This window comes from Phacochoerus africanus, chromosome 1, assembly GCF_016906955.1.
Source record: "Phacochoerus africanus isolate WHEZ1 chromosome 1, ROS_Pafr_v1, whole genome shotgun sequence".
NCBI lineage: Eukaryota > Metazoa > Chordata > Mammalia > Artiodactyla > Suidae > Phacochoerus > Phacochoerus africanus.
This window is the reverse complement of record NC_062544.1, coordinates 206,759,286-206,778,374: the sequence shown is the minus strand read 5'-3', so window position 1 is coordinate 206,778,374 and position 19,089 is coordinate 206,759,286. Positions and strand designations below refer to the sequence as shown.

Sequence of the window (19,089 nt, the reverse complement as noted above, 5' to 3'; positions counted from 1 at the left end):
TCGCCTGACCAAAAGTGACCCCGATTTAGCTATGAGCACAAAGGACAGAGGTCTTGCCTGACAGTGAGAACAGCAACTCTGGAAATGAAGCAGGTGGCCCAGAGTCCTTTTCTGCTTTTCTCTAGAACAGTCTAGGAACAGTTACAAAACAGGGTCATGTCAGATTTTTATTGAAAAACATATTGTGAACATACACAGAGTATCCTGATTAAGGAGGGTGCAAACTCCTAATTCATTCACTAACCATAAAGAATGCAAGTATGTCAGCTTCCTCATCTGTAAATGATAAGGATTTAGATAGTATCTCTAACAGCCTATGCAGCTCTGAGAGTTTAGGATTTTATGCCTTATGAACACAAAGTTAGGCGACCAAGCTGGAAAGCCAGGAATTGAGTCTCATGGATCCAATGCGATTTTGTGGGAAGATACTGAAAAGATTGACTCTATCATTGGAAATATTTTAATTTCTATTCATTTGAGCTCTACTGAAAGTAACATAAACCATATATCTAGGTATTAAAAAGCAATAAAAAATGTACCAATTAAATGTCTTATGAAAACCTAGGTGGTACATCTAATAGAATTAAACAGATCCTGGAATTTAACTGAAAATTCATCAGTGCATTCATTTGTGCATTGAGCCTCTCCTGTGCGCAAAGGCTAACTATAAGCCCTGCAGGGATAAAGTGGGGAATGAGACCATGGATGCTGCCCTTGTCAAGTTGCTCACACAGAAACAATAAAAAGGAACTCCATACAGGAGTGGGGAATTGGCAGAACTGAAAAGTCATGAAACACCAAATGCTTATTGTCTAAGTCTAGGGCAAATATGAGAGCCCTAAGACTGTCACCAAGTATTGCTATAGAAATACGAACACAGAGGAATGTTTTGTGTTTGCCCTCCTCCGAGCTTGTAGACTAAAGAGAATGATCTTTTATTTTATGCTTAAAGGGACAACATCAAAGAGTTTAAAGCTCAAGATGTGGGGAAGCCAAAGCTCACACAAAGAGAAATCAAAACAGTAGTTTGGCAGTAGAAGCTTTTGATACATTTTTCTTTATTCTCCTGCTTCTTTAAAGAAAATTAAAATAAACATTTCATGGGGTTTTGACAAACCTAACATGACCCTACAGTTCTGGACAGAGTACCATATGACATTTACCTGAAGTAAAAGGCAAAATGGCCTGAAAGTATTTGTTCTAAATCCTGGCAGACAGGTGTTCACAAGATAGGTAACAAAGCTCTTGTTTTCTTTGCCAAAAATGAAAAGACATGCATAGGAACAAGGTGCACGTGGGAGACAATTATAATGGTTTCCCTATAACAGAAACCATTGTCCTTGCCTTGAAGACTGAGAAGAGGCTTGTCCTTGATTCAAGAACTGCTAGCTTATTGTAAACACCTCTCCTGTTAGGTAGGGATGGGCACAGACACCCTGCCTACAAGCTCTCCATTGACATCACTGTGGATGGAGTCTTTCCTCACAGTAGCAGATGTCCTTTCTTGCTGCCACCACGGATGGCTGTTAGAGCTCCTTCTCACTTGCCTTACAGCTTATTTTCTAGTAGTGTCAGGACTCATGAATAATTAATTTATCTAACAGTGGATTAAATGAGTTTTCTTGTGGGCCAAGGGAGGTAAGTAATTGGTATAAGCATATGCGATAAAATGAACACAGTAAGGAAAATAAACTGAATCGGGTATGAATTGGTTCTGCCACCATCTCCTCTCAGGACTTTCAGTGAGGCAAAACCTTCTCTTGGGATTGAGTTGTCTCATCTCTGAAAAGGGAAGGCTGAAATGAATTCTGTCAAGGTCTATGGATTGAAATACTCATTCATCTCTGAACTAATGGAACACAATCCATCAGTAATTTGGATGCTTTTCACACAGACTGTCACCAATCATTCAGATCCTCTCACTTGGTGTCCCAGGTGCTATGGCAAAGTTTAGGACTGCATTATCGGGTCCATAAGAAAAGTGTAATCTATCAACAGTCCTTCATTTAGGAAATAAATAGTTATGGAATATCAGCTTTCTGCATGGCCTTGTGCTAGGCACTGGGATTATAATGAACTGGGCAAAGAGGTTCTCTGCATTGCAAGAGTTCACCACCTAGTCAGGGAAACTGAGGAATTAAGAGATAAATTAAAATTTCAGTGGTGAGATTTATGGTAGATTACTTAAAAGTTATCTAGGATTAAAGATGAAAAAGCGGGTAACTCCCCTGGTGGGGACGGCTGCTATCATGACATCTGAACAACTCAGATATTAGCTGGAAGAACTCTAAGGAACCAGGTTCAAATATTTCATACTAGCATTCAAATTAGCACTGGACCTCAGGCCTAGAGTGGAAGGATGAAAACCAACAAAACAAAATCCCCATTCCGAAACAAATAAAAACAAAAAATGAAAACAGAAATCAACATAATTAAAAAATTGGTTTGATAAAGGGCGAAGACATACCATAGAACACTGATAGTATATTTCTATAGGTTCCTGCCACTTGACATGAGGACACATATCATCATGCTGATAAGAAAACAGGGTGTGTACAGAGACAGGTAAAATTCAGGCCAAAGGCAGGAAAGGTACTTGTGGGATCAATATAAAAGGCTATATAGATATTTGGCTGACTGGACATTTTATAATCTAAGTGTTTAAAAAGAGGGGTTTGTGGAGGATTTTGGTTTTAATAATGAGATCTTTGTTTTATTCTTTCTAAAGTGAGCAAAACAATAAATTATCGCTCTAACAAAATAGTGATACTTTTAATAATAATGTAAACCATATAATATAAACATAGATATCAAATAGACCCAGCAAAATACATGTATAAACATACTTTTCTCTTCCAGATGAGGAGAATTACAATACATAAACAGTCTGCATGAAAAGAATTAGCAGCACTTTTCTGGGATATCCTCAAATGGACAGATTAAACATCTTCATAATTTCTTGGGCTCTTGGGGATTAATTTACTTCATCGTGGTTCATGGTTGTAGGAAGGACTCTAAAGAAAATAAATGAGTTTGAGGCTGGCTGAGAGTATAAAGTGGCTGGATTTGTAAGTGAAGACATTTTGCTTAGTGAAATCTCTCATCAGATAAACTGCCAAGGCTCCAACAGCCCTTCAAGAACAGACAAACATGTTCAAACCAGTTTTGCCTGCAGACACAGTGATGCTAATTGCTTTGCCCAGATTCTCTTGAACCTTCCTGCATGCAGAAGCACACAAATAGTCAAGCTGTATACAGTGCCTCTAGGATCCAACTCTCCACCTGTGGAAAGGAATTCAAGTTTCAACTCTATCTCGCTGCCACAGGTTTGCTTTGAGCCTAATTATCAACTAAGTTTGATGACAACGTTACTGGCTCCAGGGCCTTCTTGTTCCTTCCAAGCAAAACAAAAAACAAATTCCTGAAGCAAGACCTGAAATGTACTACAGGGAATCCAGGATCAGTGATGCAATTCCAAACAGGGCCTGGTCTCTTCTTTATCTATACATCGGTAGCTTCCCTGGGGAGCCTGTCTCCATAAGCGTGGACCAGCTTTGACAAATGTTTACTGACAAACATCTATTATTTTAATAGTAATAATCATTTGCCATCATTTGCTGATGTACAGCTAACAACATTTTCATAGGCATTATCTCACTTAATGGCCACAACTCTGTAAGGAAAACATGCAGAGCAGAGCTTGTTAACTTTAAGTGGGTGAAAGTTTACAATGCTGCAGGTGGTAAAATTGGGAGCAATAGAGCCAGGGTTATAGACCTGTCACATGCAGGTTCCCCTCCAGTCCTTCTTCTATGAAAAAAGTTGGTTCTGTTAGCCACTTGGTCAGTCCAGACCCAAAAGAACCAGGACCCCTTTACCAGCTTTCTTGGGACTCCATGGAAGGAGTCCTAAACTATTTCTTCAGAGTGTATTACCTTCAAAAGAGCTGACCTTGACAACATGCAAATCCATATAACTCTGAAATGGGCTGCCCTGTGAAACGGTAGCTCCCTACCACTGAAGATGTTTAAGCAGAACCTTGGTAACCACTGACTTGGACAACAGCAGAAGGGACTCCTTCACTGCATAAGGCTTTTCTAAATACTATCTGTTTAGAATACCATAAGGTGTAGTGTTAGGCAGCTTTCAATTGCTGCCTAACATTCTTAGTGGCTTAAAACAGCATGTGTTCATTATCTCATGGTTTTTGATGGTCCATGCATAGTTTTTCTGGGTCCTCTGCTAAGTCTCGTAGGCCATAATTGAAATGTTGGCTGTGATGCATTCTCATCTGGAGGCTTGACTGAGGAAGAATCTGTTTGTAAAGGAGAGTTGATTTGTGATGCAAAAGAAACAATCCAGGACAACCACAGAACATGAATAGGTTCCTGGACTCTGCAACAAACTTGACACAAAATGCTGAGCCTCTTACTCTAATAAGATGGATCAACATGTCACTTACCATCACTGAATTATACAGGTAGATACACAGACCTCTGGGGTTTGCCCAGAAACAACCTTCTTCACTGTTTCTCAAGTGTGTGTGTTCACTGGGAGAAAATGATATATAAACTCTGGGGGGGTGGGGTGTGTCTGTGCACATACACTAGTTTTTCAGCCTTTTAAGTTTAAAAATGCTTTCATAAGCACAATTCTATATTCTTTACCTTTAGTGTCAAATCTTGGATGTGTCCAAAAATTCCAAAAGGCTTCTGTTTTCCTGGTGTGTGGAATTTACAAAAAGTATGCATTTTTTTTCCCTTCACATACATTAGTCATTATATTTTCACAGAGTTCATTCATACCCCTGACATGTATATGTGACGATTTACATTTTCTGAAATTTCATAACATGTCTTTTAATCTTCAAAATATTCCTGTGAGTCAGGGAGGGCAAGAGTTACTTTTATCTTACAGAAGTGAAAATTGAGACATTAAGGCATTTTCCAGGGTCATAGGATGAGTAAACAGCAAAACTGGGGTGAGAATTCAGGTCATCCAAGTGCCAGGCATGAATTTTTTCCAACCTGGTATTACTGCTTCAGATAATAGGAATTCAGGTGTTGACTCTGCCATTTTTAGCCATGTGTACTTGGATTTTTCACTTCACTGCTCTGAGCATGCTTCCTTATTAGAAAAATGCAGCTGATACTATCTGAAGTTTGTACCTCACACAGTTGTTCTATGGATCAAATGAGAAAATGTGTGAAATTTCTACTAGAAAATATTAAACAGCTGTAGGAGAACATCATAACTAGAGATGTGGGGCATAGACATGGGTCTTGGTAGGGGGGTGAGTGGCTCTCAATAGAAAGAAATGGTTGAGATGATGTGAAGGTAGAATGAGGCCACAGGAACTGGCTGGATCCACAGTAAAATGATCTTCAAAAAGCTTCTGTGAAGGAGTGGAGGGATGCTTGAGTCTGTGAGACAAGGACCATGAGTCTGATATTCTGTAAGAGGTGGGAAGGAATGGTGATTAGAAGGGAGAGAAGGGAGGTGGAGAGGCTGCAGCTTGTGTTTAGATGTGATATGAGAACGGTGAAAATTAGAGAAGGCGTCTAAAAACTGGCTTCGATGAAAGATAATTGCATCTAGGAAAGAGATATCCTCTTTGTTTCTAATTTAGCCAGCAAATATAGAATCCCCTATGTGCTAGGCACTATGGAGGATGTAGAGATCAACAAGAGGTGACTGCCATCCTCAAAAGTTCAATCGGTGGGAGAAAGAGACCAGGTGAAAATATAGGTCTTTTGAGAAAAAAGGAGTATTATAGTCACATTCCGATGATAAAATACACACAACATATACACAATCTATAGATACATATTATTTATATATTACACAATATATAACATCACATTAATAATAATATAATCATTAAGTGTTTATAGGGTACCAGCCCCTGTGTTGAACACTTAACAGGTATCATGTCATGTAATTCCCACAGCAACCTAAGAAGATACCCATTTCTCTTATGATCTTTGATATAAAGATGAGGTCACTGAGGCCCAGGGAAATCTATTAACCTGCCTGGTCTCAGGACTGGGATGGTTGGAGCTAGGATTCTACCTCCACCCCAAGCTGTCTGACTCTGGACTGCAATACTTGGTCCCTTCTCTTCTGTTCTCCCTCTTCCCTCAGGCTTATTCTCCTCTCAGCACTTATTACCTTCCCAATATTCTACATACAATTATTTTGGTTTTTTTCTCCCCCTCAAATGGAAGCTCCTGCAAGGGCAGAATTTTATCTCTTTTGCTCACTGTTGTATCCTCCATAACTAGAATAGTACCTGGGCCCAGGTAATGTCCTCAATAATATCTGTGGAGCAGATAAATGAATAAATGTTAAAAGATCACATTATCCTACTTTATCTTACTGTGAGTCTCATAGCTAGGGGAAAAGGTGGCCAGATGGAAACATTTGGAAGAAGAATGAGAGGTACCGTGAAAAGGTAGACAGAGAGGAGAGCAGGAGAATGGAAAAAGTTATGTAGATAAAGAAACACTGAAAGCAGGTGGTGGGGAAGCAGATGGGAGGAACAGGGGTTGCTTGCAGGTCAGTGAGGAAAAGGACGATGAGAGAGATTTACAGTCCACATTCCAGCAGGCACTCAGCTCAGGACGCGCTCAAAGCTCTGAATTCCCTCACGTAATGTTGTTACATGGCTGGAGAAAGGAATCTCCCCCACCCCACCATTTGGCTCCCACCATCATCTCCTCCTCCTACTGAACTGCAGAACTTCCAGTATTTTCTTCCTCTCTACTCCTCTCCTGATGTAGGAATTTCAGCCAGCTCAATCTACCACTTCATTTTGTGCTGCTGATAACCTGACTGCCTGAACATCACTCATTAAGTCTTTTACCAAATACAAAATTGAGTAAGACTGGTCTTATCCCCTTACCCGAGATTCTGACTCAGCTGTGCAGAACTGATGCAAGTAGTCATGTTTTCCTCTTAAGTTGCTGCCCTTTGGTTTGTACTATATATATATCAACAAGGAAATAGTGTGTGGGGTGATCTGCTGAGGGGTGGGAAATGATCTTCCCACAATAATGTGTCTGGGTAATAGTTTGTTTATGTCACTATTATTCTAGGCTTGTTTCAAAAGAACATCCTGGATGTCTGCCAGATCTGAGTTACAAGTGCTAGCTCTATTATTCCCTTACTTTGTTATCTGGACCGGCCATAAATCTTAGTTTCCTCATTTGAAAATAAAGATGGTATGGTAGGGGAAGTGGGAGTTAGATTTTGAAGTTTCAGACAACTCTACTATTTCATCACATTGTTAATAAAATTTCTCAGATATCTTATATAATCAATCTCTTTTCAATAGCCCCAGTCAATGAAACATCTTGCTCCAGATTTCTGCATATGGTTTCTGCCACTTCTTCATACACCTATTCAATCAGTAGTCTTTGAACAACTTTGGTGTGTGAGGAATTAAGCCTGCCCTAAACCTGATTAGAAAGGGAGTGGGGGAATTCCCATCGTGGCGCAGTGGTTAACGAATCCGACTAGGAACCATGAGGTGGCGGGTTCGGTCCCTGCCCTTGCTCAGTGGGTTAAGGATCCAGCGGTTGCCGTGAGCTGTGGTGTAGGTTGCAGACGTGGCTTGGATCCCGCGTTGCTGTGGCTCTGGTGTAGGCTAGTGGCTACAGCTTCGATTCGACCCCTAGCCTGGAAACCTCCATATGCCACGGGAGCGGCCCAAGAAATAGCAAAAAGACAAAAAAAAAAAAAGAAAGGGAGTGGGAGGAGATGAGATGGGACCCTACCATCATCTCAAGGAATTTCGTATCTAGTAGGAGAGACAAGGCACATTCAACTAAAAAAGAACACAAGACAAAATGTGGTTGAGGATATTTTAAGAGAATCATATTAAGTGAAGTAAGTCAGAAAGAGAAAGACAAATACCATATGATATCACTTACATCTGAAATCTAGTGTAGGGCACAAGTGAACCTATCTACAGAAAAGAAACAAACTCATGGACATGGAGAACAGACTTGTGGTTGCCAAGGGGGAGGGGGAAGGAGTGGGATGGACTGGGTGTTTGGGGTAAGTTCAGAGGAAAGGACTGTCACTTTCAGCCAAGACAGTCATGGCAATACTTTTCAGAGGAAGAGGTATTTGAGTTGGATCATAAAGGACAGGACATATGCTAGTGGTAGTGACAATGATGGTAGTGGTGGTGGTGATGTTGGTGATGGTGGCAGTGAAGGAATTCCAGGCAGAGACAATAGTACAAACAAGGATGCAGTGATGGGAAAATCTATTGCTGATGTGAGGGGAGTATGAAGGGAGTTAGGGAACATGGAGTTAGAAATCAGATCATGGAGGATCTAGAATCCCAGTCTAAGATAAGTAGATATTATGATAGATATTATTTGACATTGCACATGAAGCCATATTCCTATTTGCATGCAGTTTTCTGCCTATTAAAATGTCTGTCCTAACACACATTGATCAGGTAGGACTAATAGGGCAGAACTTTCCGGATGAGACTTTGAACTAATTACTAATGGAAGTTAATGGGGCAAGAGTCTACAATGAGGACAGCAAGGTGTCTTCAATAAGTAAATCTGCAGAAACCAGAGAGTATTTCATTAGTGCCCCTACCTGAACCAAGTACAATTTGGATGCATTCCAAAATGGCAAAAAACCCCTCCATCTACAAGATAGAGCTGCTCTCTCTCAAGAGGTTACCTGTCCACTGGAGAGTTAGGAAATATTTGCAAGTGTACTGTTCTCTCCAGTCAGGTCTCTGGCAGCTGCTTCTGAATCAGAATAAGTGACAGGCTATAGAGTATGAGTTGAACTCCATGTAGAGCGGCACATGAAGACCCAAGGGAGGGGAGGGTGAGAGGAGATGCTGAGGGGGTGGAGAGAGAAAAGAAAGCTAGGTATGATTATGTCAGCGGGTATGTGATTAGGTAACCAGAAAACATGTTGTATATTCTGCTTGAGAGTTCAGTGGCACATGGAGAAAAAACGTGCCCTACCTCTGTCACATCAACTGCATGGGAACAGGATATCTCTGTGCCTCAGCCAAGGGAGCAGAGATTTTCAAGGCCCTTAAATCTCTGGCAAAAAAAGAAATATATTGAGTTGCAATGTGTGTGTGTATGTGTGTGTTTGAGGGAGTGTGGTGGTGAAGAAAGCTCTCATAATTAGAGGGAGGTATTGTGAAGGTCCCAGAGTATTGGGGTTACCTAATTCTGAAGGCAGCATCCTATCAACTCAAGGGTTGAGTGGATATCCTACAAGAAGGGGCTCAACTCAACTCTCCAGAGACAGGACATGGAGACATTTTATTTGGCAGACTAGAGAATTCTGAGGGAGAGAGAGAGAGCAATGGACTTTGTAGGTTCACTAAAGATCATGCTAGGAGTGTCCGTCGTGGCTTAACAGTAATGAATCTGACTGGTATCCATGAGGATGAGGGTTTGATCCCCGGCCTTGCTCAGTGGGTTAAGGATTCAGCATTGCTGTTAGCTGTGGTGTAGGTTGCAGATGCTGTCTGTGGCTGTGGCATAGGCTGGCAGCTGCAGCTCCCATTCAACCCTTAGCTTGGGAACTTCCATATGCCATGGGTGTGGCCCTAAAAAGACACACACACACACACACATACACACAAAAGGTCATACCAATGTCTTAATAATTATGGCTAATTTATAGCTAATACTTAATACCACTTATAATGTGCCAAGAACTGTTCTGAGATGTATGTATGTGAACACACACACACACACACACACACACACGCTTCTATGTGAATGAGTGTATATGTATGACTATACTGTCAGCCCTCCATATCTGCAGGTACTACATCCATAGATTCAACCAAGCACAGATCAAAAATATTCAGAAACAATTCCAGAAAGTTCCAAAAAGCAAAACTTGAATTTGCCACATGCTAGCAAATATTTACATAACATTTACATTGTATTTACAATGACTTCCACAGCATTCACAATGTATGAGATATTGTAAGTAATCTAGAGATGATTTAAAGTATACGGAAGGAGGTGCATAAGTTATATGCAAAAACTAAGTCATTTTATATAAGGGACTTGAGCATCTGTGGATTTTGGTATCTGTGGGGGGTCCTGGAACCAATCCCCCCATATGTATTTGTAGACACACATGCACACATTCTCATTTAATCCCCATACCAATCCTGTTATAGAAACTCTTACTATCCTCATTTAGATAAGAAAATGAAAACAAAAAAAAGGTATGTAACTTTGCCAAGACCACCTAACTAGTTTGTGGTGGAACTGGAAATTGAACACGGAGTCAGTTCACAGTCTATGCTGGGGGGGGGGGGGAAAAGGTGAAACTGCCGTACATAGAGAGAACATGTACGTTCACACCCAAAAACTCTAGTGAGTATGTGTGAATGCACATGCAAGAACTCGGGAAACCCTGAACCTATACTGAAATGAACCTCACATTGTGAAGGCAGAATAGATGGCCATTGCTCTATGACTTTATCATGATGTTGTAAAAAAATGATGATATCAATAATCAGTACTAACTTGTGTATATTGTTCTATAGTTCAATAAGAACTTTTAAAATCAGAATAGGCAGAGAATGTGGAGGGTGGCAAGCCATAATCAGAAGGGGTAAATGGTTTCTGCTTATTATGCAGCTGCTTCTGGTCACTTAAGATGAATTTATGTCAATCCATAATAGCAACATAATTCTCAGATGTCCCCCTCACTGCTCATTCCCAGAACCATTATCCCATTCTACTTTAGGTTCTAAAACTCAGTACGTCATCCTCACCTTGGCCCTGGATGACTAAATTTATGAAGGAGCCTGGGAGGTTTCATTTTGGAACTCAGACGAAGCCAGAGAAATATGCCAAAGATGACACTGGACATATGGTACTTAAAAATGATTCTGACGGAATTCAGAATAAGCATGCCCACTGATTTCACATCTGTGGTGGTGCAGCTGACATGCCATTCAACGCAAAGTAACCGCTCCCTCATACATGGCAGGTTCAGGATCTTGCACGTGGTTCAAGGAGAGTCTGGGTTTTCTGAAGCTTGTACTATTCCCAGTAGCTCATGGAGCAACTCAAATTGACACCGTCCAAACTCAAATAGCAATTCCCAAAACTCTGGAAGGTGCTGTCATTCTCGATCAGTGCTGTACAACAGAACTCTCTGAGATGGTGAAACAGTTCTGTGCTGTCCCATATGGTAGCTAGTAGTTTTATGTGCCTATCGAGCATTTGAAATGTGTTTAGTGGGACTGAGGAGTTGAACTTTTAAGTTTTACTGATGTATAATTAAATAAGCCACGTGTAGTTAGTGGCTATCATATTGGACAATGACATGCATGATCACTTAAACCAACACATTCATTTTACTCCTCCCATGAGTCATCTCCTTTAAACCTCATTTCATCCAACTGAGGACAACACTAAGGTGACAGAGGATAAATTATCTGCTCAAAATCGCATGGCCATTCCACGATAGAGCCAGGATTATAAAATAAGCCTCCTGATTACTGTGGTTCTTCTTCCACCTAACCACATATTTCTGAGATGAAATTGTGATACAAATAAATAGATTATTATGAGTTAAATCATTACCATTAACCTCCTATGTTTTCCTTAACATTGATGACTTTGATAGTAAAATATACTTAAGATCCAATAGTTTTAAGAGTTAGCAACAGTAACAGTGACAAAGCCCAGACACAGACTAGAGAGACATACAAAGGGCAGAATATAAAAGTTTATGACTAAAAAATGACAGAATTGGTGAGGTGAAGACATAGTTTGAAATCCTAAATTAACAATGATTATTAATAACATAATCTTTTTGGACTATAAAAACATGCTTAAAACCCCCTTTAAAATCTTTGCCAGATGACTACTACAGTTCCATATCTTACCTCCGCCATTTGCTAACTTTAACTTAATTTGTTCTTTGTCTTTCTGTACTGAAGCAGTTATGGATCACCATAAAATCCAAAAGTATTTTGGAGTCATGGGAATGCAAAAAAGCCTCTTCAAAACAAAACATTTTAATTTGTTTTACTTGTTCCTTTTATATTAACATTTACAACATAGAAATTGTTTATTTTTTCCTCCCCCTCACCCAAACCTGTACCAAATAAAAAATGTTTCCAAACTAGGATGCCAAATTTCCATTAAATTCCATTTTATTTTATATCCCTGGGTGAACCCTCCTTAAAACAACACTTCACACCAAAACTTACAGTTGTAATAGTGAGATAAAGCGTCCTGCAGCATATGAGCCCACCAACCCTTGCTGGCATTGGAGTGGACCCTTCAAAGAAGGGCCAGCATTAGCAAGGCCACAGATGCTTTCTCCAGCCACTATGGAAAGCTGATTATGATCCTAAAGATATTTATTCTTACTCACTTCTTCTAGAAAAGCTGAGAAATCTCACACCTCCTTTCCATATTACCTTTTTTTTTTTTTGGAGCATATGTAATTCCCAGGCTAGGGGTCAAGTTGGAGCTGCAGCTGCCAGCCTATATCACAGCCACAGCAACACTAGATCCGAGCTGTGTCTGCAACCTATACCACAGCTTGGGGCAACACTGGATACTTAACCCAGTGAGCGGGCCCAAAGATCGAACTCGCATCCTCATGGATACTAGTTGGGTTCATTTCCACTGAGCCACAATGGGGAATGCCTCCATATTATCTTGATTATTATTCTGCCTTGCTCCTCTCTGGCTCACAGATTGGCTGGAAATCTAAATAGGACTCTTGGAAGGAAATACGTAATTGAATTATAAAATGTCCAAGTAAGATCTTTACAGAAAAAGACAAGTCATCTAACCTATAAACAAGCCTTTGCGCAGGACTGCTTCTCTCTGAAGAAAGCTGCCCTAGTTTAAGGTTTACAGTTTTCACATACACACACACACACACACACTCACACACACCACATACCACACAACTATGACGAGGGATTTTACTTTGGAGGGATTTCACATTGACATAAGAAAGAATTTCCTGTACATATGGTCCCCAATTTTAGACACAATGCATTCCTGGAAATTGTATCATAAAGCAGATCACCAGAAGGGAAAGCTGTGATTGTGCCTGCTTCTTTCCTTCAACAAACATCTACTGAATGCCCACTATGTCCCAGGCACAATGACAAACTCTGTCCCATTTACATGGTCTTAAAATGATCCATGCAGCAGACTAGGTAATACAGTAAGAAGAGAAATTTGTGTTTAGGAGACTGTCAAGTGAGAGAGCAGTGGAATGGTGAAGGGTAGGGACTTCCAGGACACTCTGTGGACCACTGAGTTTTGAAACTTAATCATTTATAACCCTAAGCTATGATGTTCCAGGCATACTATCAGCACCCTGTGAACATATGCCATGCCAAACTTAGGTCACCCAAGACCCCATGGAAACTCAGTGCTCTCATCAAGGTGCTGCTTCCACTACCACTGTTGACCCATTTCTCCCAGAATTTGGCTCAGACCTTCCTGATGCCTCAAGCCTCCCAATGCAGGTTTAGTTATCCTAGCCTAAGTAGATGGCCTCAACCTTTTATGTCAGGGAAAGCAGTGTTCACATGCCACACTCCTCAATATTTTTCTACTTCACCTCAAAGAGTCCTTGTTTAATGACCTCAGTTTCCTTTCTCAGAGGAGAAAGTGTGGCCAATGACTACCTTGTCAGTTACTAGGGACTCTTTCAATGCCAAAGTTCAATGCTTTTAAAACCCAGGAAAGTTCTGTACTAAGTTCTGAGTCTTTAGGAAGAGCAGAAACAGCCATTCCTTTATTTATTTATTTATTTATTTATTTATTTATTATTTATTTATTTATTTAGGTCTTTTTGCTATTTCTTTGGGCCGCTCCCTCGGCATATGGAGGTTCCCAGGCTAGGGGTTGAATCGGAGCTGTAGCCACTGGCCTACGCCAGAGCCACAGCAACGCGGGATCCGAGCTGCGTCTGCAACCTACACCACAGCTCACGGCAACACCGGATCGTTAACCCACTGAGCAAGGGCAGGGACCGAACCCGCAACCTCATGGTTCCTAGTTGGATTCGTTAACCACTGCGCCACGACGGGAACTCCTATTTTTTATTTTTATTTTTTGTATTTCCAGCCATTCCTTTAAATGCCAGAAAGAAATGAGGTATTAAGGAGTTCTTAGGGAGCTGCTATGCTCCTTCCCGTGAAAAAGTCATCCCACATAGGAGGTATCAATAGATCACTCAACACAGTCCCAAAGTATAAACTGGATTAATGCCCCCAAATTGTTTAAGGATGTTTTCTGCAATCTCAATGTATAGAATACAGGACTAAGTAAATTGTGGTATAAAAAAATCATGTAGTTAAATGTTCCACAATATAAAAAATTAGATTCTTAGAGTATACTTTTGGGAAAAATGTGTCTGGAAATAAAAGTGATTTGGAATAAAGCTACACACACATATTATATTAACGAACACATAAATAGATATCCAATATATAAGCATAAATTTTATATAATACATAAACCTAGGATTATTTATATATGTAATTTATTTGATTGCAGTTTTTTTCTTTTTGGCCACACCCACAGCATGCAGAAATTCCCAGGCCAGGGATCAAATCCACACCACAGCAGTGACTCAAGCTGCAATAGTGACAATGCTGAATCCTTAACCCACTGAGCCACAAGGTAACTCTAATATGACTGCAATTTTGTTTTTTTTTTTTAAAGAAAAAGATTAGCAGGTAAGCTATTCCAAAATGTTTATAGTAATTAAATAGTGAATTATGGAATGACAGGTGATTTGAAATGTCCTTGTCTTTCCAAAAATGTGTCTATAAAAAATGTTGAATATCATAATAAAAAAGATGTAAAACAATAATTCCCCACGATGGAATCACAATTTAAAAATTTAATCACAATTAAAAAATCCAGGAGTTTCTGTTGTGGCACAGCAGAAACGAATCCAGTTAGGAACCATGAGATTGCAGGCTCAATCCCTGGCTTCTCTCGGTGAGTTAAGGATCTGGCGTTGCTGTGGCTGTGGTGTAGGCCGGCAGCAACAGCTCTAATTAGACCCCTAGCCTGGGGACCCCCATATGCGGCAGGTGCAAAAGACACACACACAAATACACACACACACACAGATGCACACACACACTGATGCCTAGGACCCACCTCCAGATATTCAGTCTGGGTTGCTGCCTGTGTATCAGAATTTTATTTTATTTTATTTTATTTATTTTTTTTTATCAGAATTTTAAAAGCACCCAGGTAACTCTAATGTTTAGCTATAACTGAGAGCCAGTTTTTAAAGTGTGTTTCTTTTCAACCATTTGCTTCATTTATTTTAAATACACATGTTCAAAAAAGAATTTGACTTGAATTACATGTAAAAGTCAAATCCATTACGATTGCTGCAATTAAAATCTGAAAAAAAAATCAGAGACTACGAAGAAGAATGGAGGAGAGAACTGTACAGAAACCTAAAAAAAGATAGTTACTGTAGCACAGCATTAAATTTAGGTTTAAGCTTCCTGGTGGCCAGGACAAAGAAGGAATTTAATATAAAAATTATATTAAAGAATCTAGAACTGAATTCTTAGAGAAGATTACCTTGCACATTTAAAGAATGACATAGTAGAAAACATCTTCAACAACACTTTCACAAAAAATACTAAGATAACTTTTCTTATACAAGTTTCTTAAACAGAGTTCTCATAAAAGCCAAAGGTAAAAATATAAGTAAATTATAAACTGTTAGATTTTAATTTTATGAAGCATTTCAGTGGCACACTGAGCTAAATGGTCCCGGCTTACTGTGGTTGACAATACAATTATATATAATAAAAAGGATTATTCAAAACATTGAAAATGAAAATGTGTATCCTTTCCATTGAGCTTCCATATATCTGAAACACAGAAGACAATTTCTCAGTTTAGCACCTTCTAATACGTAAACTGACCAGATGAAGGAAATTTCAGTTGGGGATATGCTAAGGAGTGGGGTATCTTGGGGAGATGAAAATACAAAAAAAGAAAGAAGTAGGTTTTTTTGGGAAGAATATTCTACGTGAACTTTTGAGAACTGCTTTTCATCTTTTATCCCAATTAGTGCACCTAGATTCAGACAGCTGTAAACAAAAAGATACACACATACTTTTGTATTTTATCGACATTTTAGTGATAGATAACTTCCAACATATTTCGTAACTTCCACTATTTTAGTGATAAACATTTGACTCAAAAGAACTTGAAATTTTCAACTTGAGTCTCTTCTGATTTTTACTCTATTGCACACACACACACGCACACACAAATTTATAGGAGAGTAAAACATACCAGGGAGTAGAGTAGAGAAGTTTCACAAGGGAAAATTTTTGAACTTTAACACAGAAGCAATGATTTATTGCTAACAGTGTTTAATGTGAGGGCTTTAGAAATGTGCTTACCACACTTCCTTGGGAGACTCTGCTAAAAACAAAACCAACCCTATTACATAACAGCGAAAATAACTCAAACCTTGTGGACTTTGCGTGTGTAGTTGAAGTCACAGACTCTATGTAACCTTTTGAAACCTTGACTCTGCTTCAAGCTTCAAGGGCATCAGGCTTCTTTTTTCAGATAAGATGGCCAAAGATTATATATACATATATACAATTTAATCTCTGTAGGCTTTTAAATTGATGGCTGGCAGAGTTAATTGCTTAAAAGACAGGTTTGATCATGGGATTTCATGGCTCACAAACTTTCCTGTTGAGTACAGCATTCAGGACCCCCATGAGCCAGTCATAAATGATCCTTCTACCTTTGTTTTATAATTTTGTCTTTTTATATTCCTTCCTCACTGGCTGGATGCTCACCATCCACATGTTTAACTTTTCTGCCTCTAATCTCCCCTCAAGTTCTTCAATCTTTCTCCTCCTTTCCAACCAACATTATCTGTCAAAGAGTCTACTCAGTCTTTAATACCCAGTTCCCACCTCCTCTACACAGTATTCCCTAATCACCTAGTTAGCATAAGTCCCTTTCTCACCCCATTTTATATTTCTATTACAACCCTATTCAAATTCAACTTTTATGCTTTTGTAAACAAATTAATATTTTTCCTTCCTATTACAAATTCCCAGAAGGTAGACCTTGCTGTGTGGGTCTTTGTAGCCTGTACAGCGAGGCATATTATAGATATTCAGTACATAGTTTTAAAAATGTAGTTGAAATCTTAAAACCAAAGTAATCAAATAAAGTCATACAGGAATAATAGAGACGGCAAAACTTTCATAAGTCATATCCATATAGAAATAACATATGTGTTGCAACTCTTTAGAGAAGAAAGAAAACAAATTCTTAAATTAGCTTCAACTGAATTCTCACGATAATTATCAGACAATTATCTTCATGGCAAATTATCTTTTCTTCCTACAACCTACAAAATAGATGCTGACCATACAAGGCTGGGAAAGAAGCTGGCATGTATTACGTGTTTACAAGGAGTCAGGTCTTTCAAATATGTAATCCAGTAGTAATACTGCAAGGAAGAAACTTAACCCCTCCCACACTTTTTAAAATTTGAATTAACAGACCAAGAAACGTAAAAAATTTGCCCAAGGTCATGCTGCCAGAAAACAGTACAAACTCTAAACTGTAGAATTACAAAATCTACACAACTTCCACTCCACCAAGCTGCCTTTCATGTGTATGTGTGTGTGTGTGTGTGTGTGTGTGTGTGTGTGTAAACACACATGAATTTCTCTTCAGATAAAAAAGTGAATGGTTCTTATTCTACCTTAAATTTTAGCTTTAGTGCAACATCTGTCCAACTGCCATGGAACTACAAAACCCTGGCATTTGCTTAGACATAAAGGAAGAAATAGCTCAAGAGAGAAAATCACAGTAGAAACTAGTGTAGCACTCAGAAGAACTTGAAAATTATTAAAATGAGGATGCCTATTTATATTTACAAATATTTCTGTTAGATTACACACATTGTATATTATTATTCACAAAAAAGCATCAGTAGATGTACTAGAAAAACAGAAACAGCACTGATTAGAAGCCATGAAACTTAGATTTCAGTACAGAAAACCATGAACTTGGTCATGGTATCTTGACTAAGATTTTCCTTTGCTGGGTTGTTGTTGTCGCCCATTCATTCAGTGAAGGGGTTGACTGAATGACTTCCAGTGCACTCTTTGGTTCTGACATCCTGTGAGCCTGAGGCTACTAGCTGAGATACCTACAAGATCTCACTAACAATGAAGACAGACTGCTCCTGAACATTATTTGATGTCCACTGAATTATAATCTACTGCACTTTCCTAAAGTATTAGCTCATTGCTGATGTTAAGAATCAGAAGAAAGAGCTAAAATGTAAACTCCTAAAATAGGCGTCTGAAGGTAATTTCCTCGCTGCATTCCTTTGAAGGGAGCCCAGACATTTCACTGCACAGTAGCATCCGCTTCTTCATTTTAGGTTAGGCTTTGGAATTTCAGTTTTGAGACAAACACAGAATCTGATTTTCCACTTTTGTTCTACATACAAGGCGAAGTTACGACCATTTCGAATTCAAGCAGATCCCCTATCCATCCCACAGGCCCACAAGAATTCTAAAAGGGTTGAGTTTTGTTTTGGGGTGGGGAATCGCAAGAGCAGCAAAAATACTTGTAAGACTGAAGAAGGTGTGATACATTAGAAAAGGGGTAAGCTGCCAGGAGCTGCAAGGATGGGAAAACTTGGCATCCTTACTGAAACAGCTGCAGAAGAGGCATCCAGTTTGTTATATTCATTTATGTATCGCTCTAGTACAGTGCTAAATGCTTTAGCAGCCCTTTTGAAATCTGAAAATGGGTTTTCCATTCATTCAGGGCTGTACATTGACTCAAACTGGCTCTTGTTCAGGAAGGTCACCTGGGAGGTCACTGCCCTTTGTACCAGAGTCTGTATCAAATTTTGATAGAGCTTTGGGAAAACAGGGCAAGTGGTGCTGGGAGGATCTGTAGAACTGTACTACTCTCTACTCCAGCCACACCACTTTGGGAGCCAGTGCCCATAACACAGGGCATCCTCACAGTTGCAAACAATGAAGAG

General features: G+C 39.4%; 1 protein-coding gene across 4 annotated transcripts in view; it reads right to left on the bottom strand.

The window, feature by feature from the left end:
- The window catches only part of LPP (LIM domain containing preferred translocation partner in lipoma), a 680,491-nt gene that overhangs the window by 40,721 nt on the left and 620,681 nt on the right, over positions 1-19,089 (bottom strand). The gene's annotated exons all lie outside the window — the stretch shown is intronic.